The 12,503-nt window shown below is 40.8% G+C and overlaps 1 pseudogene across 1 annotated transcript; it reads left to right on the top strand.

The window, feature by feature from the left end:
- The first annotated feature begins 4,471 nt into the window (after positions 1 to 4,471).
- Positions 4,472 to 5,400, top strand: LOC116274148 (annotated as a pseudogene). The gene has a single exon (XR_004182698.1). The product of XR_004182698.1 is annotated as a 40S ribosomal protein S2 pseudogene (transcript).
- Positions 5,401 to 12,503: the final 7,103 nt, after the last annotated feature.

The following is a 12,503-nucleotide window of genomic DNA, read 5'->3' as shown; positions in this document are numbered from 1 at the left end:
CACTTTTTTAAAACTGCAAAAAAAATGTTTTAAAACTGCAAAAAAAAGTGTCCATTTTCTGGTGAATAGATAAACAGATTATGGTACCTCCATAGAGTGGAATCTCACAGAGCAATGAAAAGGAATAAACAGTTGATACAGCAGCATGTATAAATCTCCTCAGCATTACTTTAAGTGGAAGAAGCAAAAACCAAAAGTTTCCATTCCAGAATCAGCAAAACTGTGGGAACAGAAATGAGACTAATGGTTGTGGCTGGGGACAGGACGAGGAGATCGACTATAAATGAGGCCTAGGAGAATGCTTTGAGGTGATGGAGGTGTTCTGCAGCCTTATTGTGCTAGTGGTTATATAGCTACCATGCATCTGTCAAAATTCATAAAACTATACACCTAAAAAGGGTGATTCTACTACATCTAAAATATATCTCACTAAGTTTGACCTTTCAAACAAACACAAACGAAAAACTACAGAGTTCTGTTACCATTTTGTCCACTGGTCTCCAGCAATCACACTGTGATGTTTGAAAAACGTGAACGTGGGCTATGCCACAAATTAAAAGGTCCAGGAACACCTTCTTCCCATTTCTGAAGACTCAGAGAGCCACAGGGAAATTCAGAACTGTGAGTCCTCTCGGCAGCAGTGGCCAGTGGTAAAACAGGAGTATTCCTCTAAAGAAGGCTCTCCTATCACCAAGGCACTGGGAGCAGAAACTGGGGGAGCCTCAATATATCCCTGAGTCATCTGCTAAGTCAAGTTTCCTCAGCCTCATGTATACCAAGATTTTGAGCCAAATTATTATTGCGTGGGGCTGGCCTGGGCATTGTGGGATGTTTAGCAGCATCTTTGGTCTCTGCCTACTAGATACCAGCAGGCAGCCCCCTCTACTGTGAGAGCCAAAAATGTTTCCAGACATTGCCAAATGTCCCCTTGAGTGGGGGCACAATAGCCTCCAGTTGAGATCCACAGTGCTACATGGAAAGCAAACACTGAAGCAGATCCACTGCCCCTGGGGACGCTCAGAGTGACCTACCGCAGGGGTGGACTGATCACTCATGAAGGATTTCATGAGAAAATGTAAACCCAGATGAAAACAAGCTTATCATTACAAGGCTGGGCCCAGTGAGAACCATGGAAGAAGTCCTCTGGGGGCAAAGAAGATAGACAAAAAACAGAAGAAAAACAGAAGACAAGGATGAATACATTCTTACAAAAGATCCTACCACTGTCATGGTTATGTACTGGGATAATTAAAACATGTCAGAAAAGAGAGATAAAACCTCCAGAAAGAAAAAGCAAAGATCCAGAAATATCTGAAAAGAGCCCAGAAATTAGAAAGCCTACACAAATTTAGTGCAATTTTACTTTAACTTTCCTTCTCAGTTCCACACCAAGTTAACCTCACGAAGTTGAAAACAAAATAAATAATAGTTAACAACAGCTAGCCCATATTAAAAACAACTACAAACTGCCGGGCACGGTGGCTAACGCCTGTAATACCAGCACTTTGGGAGGCTGAGGTGGGTGAATCACAAGGTCAGGAGTTCAAGACCAGCCTGACCAGCATGGGGAAACCCCGTCTCTACTAAAGATATAAAAATTAGTCGGGTGTGGTGGCATGTGCCTGTAATCCCAGCTACTGGGGAGGCTGAGGCAGGAGAATCATTTGAAAACCTGGAGGCGGAGGTTGCGGTGAGCCGAGATCGCGCCACTGCATTCCAGCCTGAGTGACAGGGCGAGACTCCGTTTCAAAAAAAAACAACTATAAACAATCATAAAATTCCTGTGGCAGGTTCACTCAGGGCTCCCACTTAGAAATGGGCTGGAGAAAGAAGCTCTTAATATAAATGCACAATATTTAAAACATACCACAAAACCAAATGCACATAATGCACACAACAATCAAAAGGTAATTTCACCACAGATAAAATTCAGAAAAAAATCAGCAAACTCAGAGAGTAAGAACTGGGTACAATGATTTCAAGGAAACAAAGACAGAAGTTCAGGTCAGACAACAAAAAACAGGATAGAAAGCAGTGAAATAATTGCCCAAGTCCTCGTGCTAGGAGTCTGGAAAACAAAGTATTTGTTCAAGATGTATGGGAACAGCTACAGGGTATTATATAAAAAGTGGAGTTTTATACAAAGACCAAGACCTTCTGAGTGGGGTCCCTGTGTAATTCCTGCTCAGGACCCGGACTTTTCGAATTAGAACTGACCTGAGCCTATTAATACAAACTAGTAGGTATGGTGAACTGAAGAGAGTCGTGAGAAAGTGGAACACCAGGGCTTTTTTAAACCATTATTTAGATTTCTGCAAAATTTAAAAGGATAAAAAATAAATTTCTTCTTTCCTTCCTTTTTTTTTTTTTTAAGACGAAGCCTCACTGTCGCCCAGGCTGGAGTGCAATGGCGCCATCTAGGCTCACTGCAACCTCCGCCTCCTGGGTTTAAGCGATTCTCCTGCGTCACCCTCCTGAGTAGCTGGGACTACAGGCACATGCCAGCACACCTGGCTAATTTTTTGTATTTTTAGTAGAGACGGGGTTTCACCGTGTTAGCCAGGATGGTCTCGATCTCCTAACCTTGTGATCCGCCTGCCTCAGCCTCTTAAAGTGCTGGGATTACAGACGCGAGCCACCGCACCTGGCCTAAATTTCTTCTTTCTAAACTTTAATGGATATTTAAAAATCAGAATATCTATTTTTTTAACACTGACTTGAAGTTCTTGTTAACCTACCTTTTAAGTATATTTCACTAATGCTATGACAACTCCATCAACCTACCTTTAGTTATCCACCTAAAGGATTCAAGATTGGTTTAAGAATGATTACAGAGAAGGAAAGCATAACTGAGTGGCCTACATATCATTTCAGTTGGGAAAATAAAGAAAGAAAATTGATTTAAGGACAATTTATGCACTGTGTACTATAGTACAAAATGTAGAAATTGATTAGAAAAAGAGGCAATTTGATGATGAAAAGAGACAAGGCAAGTAATGCTTTTGTAATATAGCTAGAGAAAATGTAATCAAGGCAGCCAAGGGTCTTGGGATATTATTTTCCATACAGGAGGTATGGAAAAGGCTGCTGTCTACACAATACCTATTCTTCCTTTCTACAACAGAACCCTCTGTATTGTGGGGGTTGGGTAGCAGAAAACACACTGCACTCACATTTGCAGGCATGTTATTTCGGAATGGATGTGAGAAACAACTGCCTGTAGTGAGAGGGTACCATAAAACTGTTGAATACATATCCTTTCGTACAAAAAAAAAAAAAAATGGTATTATCAATCTAAGAGTAACAATTTGGGAAGTCCAAATTTTATACAAAGCACCTGAAAATGTCCATAGCAGCAGCAATAAGCTCAGCTAAAAAATAATTACTAACTCATCTCCCAGATGCCCTTGCTTATGTGGTCTATGGTATATGAACCTAACACACTGGGCAGAGCTTCTGGGAAACTCTTTAAACAGGAGTGACTCATCTGCAAGGCATATCATTTTTCTTTTCCCACTGCATCCTTCCAGAATGCAAATATGGTAGATAGAAACCCTTTGTGATCACAGAATGATCTTGTAGATGAAGCCACAATTAAATAATAGAGGAATAGGAAGGTAGGAGTCTGGGTTGCTGATGGGATCATAGAAAAGAAACAGCCCAAGGTTGGCTACTATCAGTCTTCACGGTATGTGAAAGGAAAATAAGCTATCTTATTTAAACCACTGTTTGTTGTTGTTGTTGTTGTGGTGGTGGCGGTGGTGGTGGTGGTGACAGTGATGCTTGTTTTGCCCTTTATGTGGTTCAATAAGCCACTGGTTTTTGAGTTCTCCTCTATTAACAGCCATTTGCAGTTAGAACGGATATTGCAGTTCCCAGTTGCCTAAGAGGGCTAACTCCTACCCAATGGAGTTAGGTAAGAGTATTCTGTTAGATTCTGATAGGCTCTTGCATGATATTATGATGGGCACAGCTAGAAACACGGAGTAGATAGTTGAAAAAAAAAACACCTGTGCACATGGAGCTTTTCCTCTGAATTAAGCCAAGCTAATTATGTTAATAAATTTTACTACAATGTTTTAATTAAAAATAATTAATATATGCAAACCCACTTCTACAGTTGAAGATAAGATTTGAGTGAGGCGCTGACTTTTAGAATGAGCCAACCCACTACAACAAAGTAAGAGCCAAATCAGGAATGCAATCGCCATTTACAATTGCCACAGAAAATTTTCCAGGTATTTTACCTAGGAATACAGCTAACCAGGGAGGTGAAAGATCTCTACAAAGAGAACTACAAAACACTACTCAAAGAAATCAGAGATGACATGAACAAATGCAAAAATGTTCCATATTGATGGATAGAAGAATCAATATCATTAAAATGACCATAGTGCCCAAGCAATTTATAGATTCAATACTATTCCTATTAAACTACTAGTTACGCTCTTATTCTCCGAGAAAACACCAAATGGCGGATGACGCCGGTGCAGCGGGGGGGGCCTGGAGGGCCCTGGTGGCCCTGGGATGGGGAACCACGGTGGCTTCCGCGGAGGTTTCGGCAGTGGCATCCGGGGCCAGGATGGTGGCCGTGGACGGGCCGGGGCCGAGGTCGCGGAGCTCACGGAGGCAAGGCCGAGGATAAGGAGTGGATGCCCGTCACCAGACTGGGCCGCTTGGTCAAGGACATAAAGATCAAGTCCCTGGAGGAGATCTACCTCTTCTCCCTGCCCATTAAGGAATCTGAGATCATTGACTTTTTCTTGGGTGCCTCTCTTAAAGACGAGATTTTGAAGATTATGCGGGTGCAGAAGCAGACCAGTGCTGGCCAGCGCAGCAGGTTCAAGGTGTTTGTTGCTATCGGGGACTACAATGGCCACCGCGGCCTGGGTGTTAAGTGCTCCAAGGAGGTGGCCACCGCCATCCGTGGGGCCATCATCCTGGCCAAACTCTCCATTGTCCCGGTGCGCAGAGGCTACTGGGGGAACAAGATCGGCAAGTCCCACACCGTCCCGTGCAAGGTGACAGGCCGCTGGACTCTGTGCTGGTGGTGTGCTTCATCCCTGCACCCAGGGGCACTGGCATCGTCTCAGCGCCTGTGCCCAAGAAGCTGCTCATGATGGCTGGTATCGATGACTGCTACACCTCAGTCCGGGGCTGCACTGCCACCCTGGGCAACTTCACCAAGGCCACCTTTGATGCCATCTCTAAGACCTACAGCTACCTGACCCCTGACCTCTGGAAGGAGACTGTGTTTACCAAGTCTCCCTATCAGGAATTCACTGATCACCTTGTCAAGACTCACACCAGAGTCTCCGTGCAGCGGACCCAGGCTCCAGCTGTGGCTACAACATAGGGTTTTTATACAAGAAAAATAAAGTGAATTAAGCCTGGAAAAAACAATACCAGTTACATTCTTCACAGAACTAGAAAAAAAAATATTTTAAAATTCATATGGAACCAAAAAAGAGCCTGAATAGCCAAGGCAATCCTAAGCAAAAGGAATAAAGCTGGAGGCATCTTGTGACTTAACTTCAAACTATACTGCAGGGCTACAGTAACCAAAATAGCATGGCACTGGTACAAAAACAGACACATAGGCCAACAGAGCAGAATAGAGAATCCAGAAATAAGGTCGCATACCTACAACTATATGATCTTTGGCAAAACTGACAAAAACAAGCAATGGGGAAATGACTCCATATTCAATAAATGATGCTGGGATAACTGTCTGGCCATATGCAGAAGATTGAAAATAAATCCATTATTTACACCATATACAAAAATTAAAGACTTAAATGTGAAACCCAAAACTAGAAAAACCCTGGAGGACAATCTAGGCAATTCCATCCTGGACATAGGAACAGGGCAAAGATTTCATGACAAGGACACCAAAAGCAATTACAACAAAAGAAAAAATTGACAAATGGGATCTAATTAAACTAAAGAGCTTCTTCACAGCAAAAGAAACTATCAACAGAGTGAATGGGCAACGCACAAAACAGGAGAAAATTTTTGCAAACTATGCATCAGACAATGGTCTAATATCCAGCATCTAAAAGAAACTTAAACAAATTTATGAGAAGAAAACAAACAACCTCATTAAAAAGTGGGTAGAGAATATGAACAGACACTTTTCAAAAGAAGGCATACATGTAACCAACAATCATATGAAAAGAAAACCCAACATCAGTGATTATTAGAGAAATGCATATCAAAACCACAATGAGATACCATCTCACACCAGTCAGAGTGGCTATTATTAAAAGGTAAAAAAATAACAGATGTTGGTGAGGTTGTGGAGAACTTATACACTGTTGGTGGGAGTGTTAGTTCAACCATTGTGGAAGACAGTTTGGTGATTCCTCAAAGATCTAAAAACAGAAATACCATTCAATCCAGCAATCCCATTACTAGGTAGGTATATATCTCAAGGAACATAAATCGTTCTATCATAAAACCACATGCATGCGTGTGTTCATTACAGCACTATTCACAATAGCAAAGACATACAATCAACCTAAATGTCCATCAGTGGTAGACTAAATAAAGAAAATGTGGTATATATACAACATGGAATACTATGCAGCCACAAAAGAATAAAATTATTTCTTTTGCAGGAACACAGATGGAGCTGAAGGCCATTATCCTTAGCAAACTAGCACAGAAACAGAAAACTAAATACCATATGTTTTCACTTATAACTGGGAGCTAAATGATGAGAACACATGGACATATAGAGGGGAAAAATACACTAAGGCCTATCAGAGAGTGGAGGGTGAACGGAGAGAGACGATCAGGAAAAATAATTAATGGGTACTAGGTTTAATACCTTGGTGACAAAATAATTGGTACAACGAACTCCCATGAAACAAATTTACCTCTATGACAAACCTGCACATGTATCCCTGAACTTAAAATAAAAGTTACATATTTAAAATTTTTTTAAATAGTTAATTGATTAAAAAAGAGTAAGCCAATCCAGCTTTAAAATCTGCCTGTACACATCAAAAGTGCAAGCAGCAAAAGAAAAACTAGATAAATTGAATTTTAACTAATTTTAAAATTTCTGTGCATCAAGAGAATAAAAATACAACCCACAAAATGGAAAAAAATAATTGCAAATCGTATCTCCGGTAAGGGATTAATAGCAAGAATATATAAAGAATTCTTACAACTCAGCAACAAAAAAGCAAACTACCTAGTATAAAAATGTGCAAAGAGCTTGAAAAATATTTCTCCAAAGAAGATATACAAATGGGCAATAAGCATATGCAAAGATGTTCAATATCATTAGTCATTAGGGAAATGTAAATCAAAACCACAACAAGACACATTCACACCCATTAGTTATGGCTCTTCAAAAAGTTAGAAAACAAAGTTGGTGAGGATGTGGAGAAATTGGAATGTTTGTTCATTGCTGGTAGAATGGTGCAGCCACTGTGGAAAAAAATGTTACCATTTCTCAAAAAGTTAAACATGGAACTACTATACAGTTCAGCAACTCTTCAAAGAGGGATTTGGGGAGGCTGACTTTGCTGATTAGCTAACACTTTGCAGAGTGTCAGTTACTGCCTGTCCTATGCCCTTACAGATGAAGTCTCTGAAAGGTCCTCCCTATAAACTCAAGATGGGAATGTCTGCATCTTCAGCCCATCAGAGATTTAAGGACTGGAATAGTCTTATTAACATAGTCTATGGAAGAAGGTGAATTGAAAGTAAGCCTAAGTCATAGGCTCCCCTGCCTTCCATCATATAGACCTGGTTTGTATATTCATCATCAAGTGTCAAGGTGAGCAAATACATATAAGAAAATCTTGTTCTTGAGTTTCAAATAATAGTATTCCATTAGCCTGACTTCTCAAAAGCAACTTACCTATTGTTTTATTCTATTTGTTCTAAAAAATAAAAAATAAAGGTCAGCAATGCATTAGATTCTTGCTTGACCTAAATCAGCATATGCCCAACTCTAATTCAATTCATTTGTAATGATCCCATGTGGAAAATCTGAAAGGTTGAATAGAAAGACCTCAGATCAACTATATCAATTAAAATTTTTCCTTAGAAACCAGGTGATAATGATAGAACATATCTCCGAGGGACTGACAATGGGAAGATGCATATACAAACAAAAACAAATGGTTCATGAATAATAATATGAATCCTCAAGGATGGGTCAATTAAGACTTTTGAATTTTTTTTAAATCCACTCAGTGTTAAAAATCAGTGACTACAGTTTTATATATATGGGATAGAGACCTGTTAGGAGAATAAAAAATCACATAAGGTATTTTAACAGGGAGAGTTTAATATAAAGAACTAAATTAGGTGAAAGAATTTTCAACAACAACAAAAAAAGTTAAAGAACAGTAAAGTATCATTAAACTAGCAACTACAGGAAGCAGCTACAATCCCTAGGGTTAAGAGAACACAAGGATGAGGTTGGAACTATTAAAGCGTCTTAGGCTTCGGACAAGGGGCCCCAGGGAGCTGACTCTCAGACCTCTGAAAAGAGTGTATTTCTTAGCTGGAGGAGGTATCTCTGAGCATGGAGGAGGAAGTCCATGGGGCAGGAATTCAGACTTCACAAAAAAGTGAATTCCCGCTAGTGGCTGCTGGTGTCTCTGAGGGGCACAATGAGGCTGGCTCTGCAAATATTGGAAAATCTCCAAAATTGATTGCTTCTATAAAAACAAAGTACTACTGCCACACTGAAGAAATGAGACCGCTGTGATGCGACTGGAACCCATTCTGTCAGCAAACAGGAAGGATTTCCTTCCTTCTTTTTTCTCTAGCCTTGCAATTCTCTCATGTCCCCATTTGTCAGAGTCTAACAGAGAACCAGATTGCAAAGGAATCCTATCCTATTTGCAGAATCAGGCCCTAATATCACAAAGCAGAGTATAAAAAGTGGATTTCGACCTGAGACACAATAGCTTAATAATTGATACAATCTACCTCTTTGTCTACTCGGTATCCACACACATATCCATACACATCTTTCTACCTATATTTGAGATTTCATATAACAACAAAAAGAACTCCATATTTGCACCTAACATAATGAAACTGTTCCTTAGACAAATGAAGGCATTCTCATCCTCTCCCCAAAATATGGGGATACAAAGTCCCAGTTGTCATTGGGACAACTAATAATATAACTCTCTGAGTTATATTAATTATACCTAAAATTCAGTCACGGCCACATGTAATTGTTCTTCTATCTAGACTATGTCGCAAAGTTTACAAAACTTGCATAAGATTATTTTAAAAAGGAAAATTTAAAAGATGTATATGTTTATGTATACACGCACACACGAAAGAAAATGAATACATAGCTGCTGCACTCCTCGTTTCTATAAGGTCACATGGCCATAGCTGATATTTATAACTCCGTTCTTCTACCTTCTGTTCATGTTTCCCTTGTCCACAGTCAGGCCTCAGCTAGTCAGGAGTCTCCACCTTGCAGGTGAACTAAACCCTCATTTCTGAAGATTCTAAATCTCCAGTTGTACTATTTTTTTAGGTACTGTAGTTTTCTATTTTCTTTTACTCTTGAACAAGAAAGTATTAAAAACTCCACAGAATTTTCTGAGTTCCAGATATATTTCTTATTGTCCCCATAGTCTGGCAGGCACCCAATTTCCTATTGTAAATCAGTACCAATGTCCCCAGATAGTAGTTAACCTCCTTCTTGACATATTAGCCAAAATGGCTAAGTGACAGTCTTAAGTTCAATATTAGAACAATTGTTGCATCCTTCTTGGGAACCAATACCTCCAATTCAGCAAAGTTCAAAGTTGTAGGGAAGGGAAGAGAAAATTCTATGGGTGGGTTTTTTTGTTTTTTTGTTTTGTTTTGTTTTGTTTGAGACGGAATCTCACTCTGTCGCCCAGGCTGGAGTGCAGTGGTGCGATCTCGACTCACTGCAAGCCTCGCCTCCCGGGTTCATGCCATTCTCCTGCCTCAGCCTCCTGAGTAGCTCTGATTAGGGTGGGTTATTAATGTAATAGTGAGAGGAACAGTTCCCACATATACACTTTGATTGTTGCACTCACATATTGGTCCATACACTCAGCCAATGGAAGAGGAAGCCTCATATATTGGTTGATGATTCAAAGTACACCCTTGTGTTGTAAATGGAGGAGTGAGTCTCCCTTACAGGATCTTTAAGGATAGTTTCAACATGGCTGGGGAAATTATACTCAAAGAGAACTATGAAATTAAATGATTTATTATACTCATAGGTCCTAGAGACAGGAGGTATGACACCCCACACCACACAAGGAGCACATTCAACCAAGTAGGGGTGAGCCAAGAGAGGGTTTAGGGGGAGAACCCTTCAGCAAGAAACTTTACTGGGGGGAGGGTGGAGTACACAAGCAAAAGGTGTGGTGGGGTTATATAGGTGTGTTTGAATGTCAGGTTACAGTCCAGGGATGCAAGACATGGAACTTGGGGCAGGGACCAGTTTTATCACACCAGTGTACCTGGGAAGGGGTCATAGCCTGTTTGTGGGGATAAAAATAAAAATGAAGTTTTGTTGCAATACAGTACCGCCTCCTCTATGACAGAACCACAATCTTTTCAGCTTGTTACCTCCCAACTGAAGTCATAACTGAATCTCCAATAAGCTATTTTAGCACTGTGTTAGGACAACTGATCTAGGTGATAAGGTAATGGTCAATCTCATGGACATGAGCCCATTGTCAGACTTGTTTTTCTGTGACATTAGTTACTTAATCAGAAGAATAATAGGCAGATTACTTTGATAGTAACACAGATGCTGGAGAGAATATCATGACCATGACATTATGAACTGCAAAGTCAAATCCATAGCAAGAATACATGTGTCTTCAAGTGAAATCAAGTATCCCCCTGCCCATGATGGTAAAAGGTGAGCACTAGGTGGCTGGCTAATTCCCTCTGGGAATGGTGCCATGCCAAGGGCTCAGTGTTGACCTCTGCTCTTGACAGGGCAGCTTATCAACAGTAGCAGCAGCCTCTGAGAGGTAAAATTCATGTTGCCAAGCCCATAAATGGCCTTCACCCCTGCCACTGTGGTCACTTTGTACATATGTTCAGTTTGCAACACTGGAGTGGCTGAGTTTGAGGCTGATGTGCACCCACAGAATGTATCATTTTGTTCAACTATTAAGAGCCTCCTCTGCAATTGGTGCCCTTTGATTAGAATTCAGATGGGGTTCAAGTATCTTTATACTGTGTACCTATTCTGAAAGAATCTAACCACAAACCTCTCCCCTAGACCTCCTTATCATCAATCATCTGTTCTTTCCAAGTCTCTGACCATCCAACCAAAACGATTAGAAACAGTGAGGATCTGTAATTCTGGCCAGCTCTATCCAAAGTGAACAACCAAATGCAACCTCAAAGTTCTGCCCATTTGGAGGATTTTCCTTTATCACTGTCCTTCAGGCCACTCCTGAACAAGGCTTTTATGTGACAGATATTCAATTCCACAACCATCCATAAACCAAGCCTACAGTTTGTTTCTTCTTGGTCAAAACTTCCCAAAGAATTTTCCAGGAAGCCACAGGTATGGAAGAAGAAAAAAGACAACACAGCAGGAGTTAGTTTTGAACGAGTCTGGGGTATCTACTCGTGCAACTTTCTTATGCCTTTCAGACCAGCCCAAGCTCAATTTATTATATTCCATTTCCATTTAATAATCTATTGCATTGCTTGTGGCTAAAATTATGACTGGTAACAACATCTAGATTATGAGAGGAACCTTAGGTCACCCGATTGTTTGATGTCTAATGACTGGACATTCAGTCTCTACTGAGGCCCAGTAGCAAACCTGGAGCTATTTCTCAAAAGAATAGCTATCTACAGAAGGAAGTGTGGATTTGTTCAAAACTCTAGATATCTGCTCTGTAATTATTTTCTTGGTGCTTGCCAAAGACTCCATAGAGCATCCCTATTTTCCACAGCATGTTCAAGTTTATCAAATCTGCTGATTGATTAAAGCCTAAGTGGAAGAGCCTTAGGCTTTTCACTGCTGCAGAGCCTTCTCTGACTGTTTCTATTCAAAACTGACAACCTACAGGTTACTTGGTAGGAGGTGTCGTAAACATTCAAATATGACATATGTTGCCTCCTCAAAAATACCAAAGGCAAAATTCACCTAGCATTGTGCCCCTTTGTTGGTTGGTGGTACAAGTTTTTTTTGTTTTTTTGTTTTTGTTTTTGTTTGAGACAGAGTCTTGCTCTGTCGCCCAGGCTGGAGTGCAGTGGTGGGATCTTGGCTCACTGCAACCTCGGCCTCCCGGGTTCAAGTGATTCTCCTGCCTCAGCCTCCCAAGGAGCTGGGACTACAGGCACCCGCCACCACACCCAGCTACTTTTTTTTTTCAGTAGAGGCGGGCTTTCACCAGACCAGGCTGGTCTTGAACTCCTGACCTGAAATGATCCACCCACCTCAGCCTCCCGAAGTGCTGGGATTACAGGCTTGAGCCACCACGCCCGGCCCATTTTCTTCA

This window comes from Papio anubis, chromosome 3, assembly GCF_008728515.1.
Source record: "Papio anubis isolate 15944 chromosome 3, Panubis1.0, whole genome shotgun sequence".
NCBI classification, from domain to species: domain Eukaryota; kingdom Metazoa; phylum Chordata; class Mammalia; order Primates; family Cercopithecidae; genus Papio; species Papio anubis.
The sequence above is the reverse complement of the archived record's forward strand: the minus strand, read 5'-3'. Positions and strand labels throughout refer to the sequence as shown.